The following is a 1,729-nucleotide window of genomic DNA, read 5'->3' as shown; positions in this document are numbered from 1 at the left end:
CGGGAACGGGGGGGGTCGGCTGAGGTGAGGCCGCGCCGCCATCTTGGGCGCCGTGAGGGCCTGAGGGGATCCGGGATCTTTTTCCGCTTCAAAATTCCATTAATTCCATAATTCCCATCAATTACATTATTTCCAAACGCCGGGATGTTTGGTTTGGGGGTTTAAGCTGGAGGACGGGGTTTGGAAGAACTCGGAGTGAGGCTCTGCCGCCATTTTGGGCGCCGTGAGGGCCTGAGGGGATCCGGGAGATTTTTCCGCTTCAAAATTCCATAATTCCATAATTTCTATAATTTCCCAACTCTGGGTTGTTGGGTTTGGGGTTTAAGAAAGAGAATGGAGTTTGGGGGAACTCGGAGCGAGGCATTGTTGCTCTCTTTTCCCATGAAAACACCCGGTAGGATCCCTCCCAAAAAACCTCACAAAACCAACCAAAAAAACCCCACAAAACCAACAAAAAACCCCCCAAGAATCCATAAAACCAACCAAAACCTTCTTGGTTTTCCATCTTTTATTCCCAAAAGGAGCAGTTCCGTGATTTCGTTCATTCTTTTTTGAGGATTAAGTAAACAGATGAAAGTTAGAAGAAGTGTGTTGATTCCAAAAAAACCCTGAAACAACCCCAAAACTCCAAACCAAATCCATCCTTTTATTCCCAAAATGAACAATTTCACAATTCCACGATTCTGGCTTTTAGAATTAAACAAAAAAATGGAATTTTGAAGGGCACAGCCCCCATCCCTCCTCCCTCAGCTCCATTTTCCCCTAAAACCATAAACAGCCCAAAATCCACCCAAATCCGGCTCAAATTTCTGATGTTTTATTCCCAAAAGGCCACAAAGTGGAGGGTGAAGAACAAATAAATGAGGGAATAATCAAATAACTGGGTATTTTCAGTGGTTTAAAAGAATTTTTTCCCATTTTTCAGCCTGTCAGGGAAAGTTCCGTGGGAGGAAAATCCCCAAAAAAGCCGAATTTGGCTCAAAACGGCGTCGGCGAAGGCAGCTCGGGGAAAAGAGGAGGCTCCGGAGCCAGGGGAAGGATTTGGGGGTAAAAAGGGGATTTTTGGGGAGAGGGAGGAAAAAGATTTTGGGGTGGGATAGGAAGGATTTGGGGTGGAGTGAAATATTTAGGATGGGGTCTGAGGGATTTGGGGTGAAATTGGAGGGGTTTTGGGAGGGATTTGGGGGGAAATTGGAGGGGTTTTGGGAGGGATTTGGGGGGAAATTGGAGGGGTTTTGGGAGGGATTTGAGGGATTTGGGGGGAAATTGGAGGGGTTTTGGGAGGGATTTGAGGGATTTTGGGGGAAATCGGAGGGGTTTGGGTGAAATTGGAGGGATTTAGGGTGGGATTTGAGGGATTTCGGGGGAAATTGGAGGGGTTTGGGTGAAATTTGAGGGGTTTTGGGTGGGATTTGAAGCATTTGGTGTGGGATGAAGAGATTTTGGGTGGGATTTGAGGGATTTAGAGGGAAATTTGACAGTTTTGGGTGGAATCTGAGGGGCTTCAGGTGGGATTTGAGGGATTTAGGGTGGAATGAAGGATTTTGGATGGGATCTGAGGGACTTTGGGTGAATTTTTGAGGGTTTTGGGAGGGATTTAAAGGATTTAGGGTGGGCTCTGAGGGTTTAGGGTGGAGTGAAGGGATTTTGGATGGGATCTGAGGGATTTGGGGTGGGATGAAGGGATTTAGGGTGGGATTAGGGTGGAATGAAGGATTTTGGATGGGAT

The sequence above is a fragment of the Geospiza fortis genome, unplaced genomic scaffold, assembly GCF_000277835.1.
Source record: "Geospiza fortis unplaced genomic scaffold, GeoFor_1.0 scaffold1239, whole genome shotgun sequence".
Lineage (NCBI taxonomy): Eukaryota > Metazoa > Chordata > Aves > Passeriformes > Thraupidae > Geospiza > Geospiza fortis.
This window is presented reverse-complemented; position numbering follows the sequence as displayed.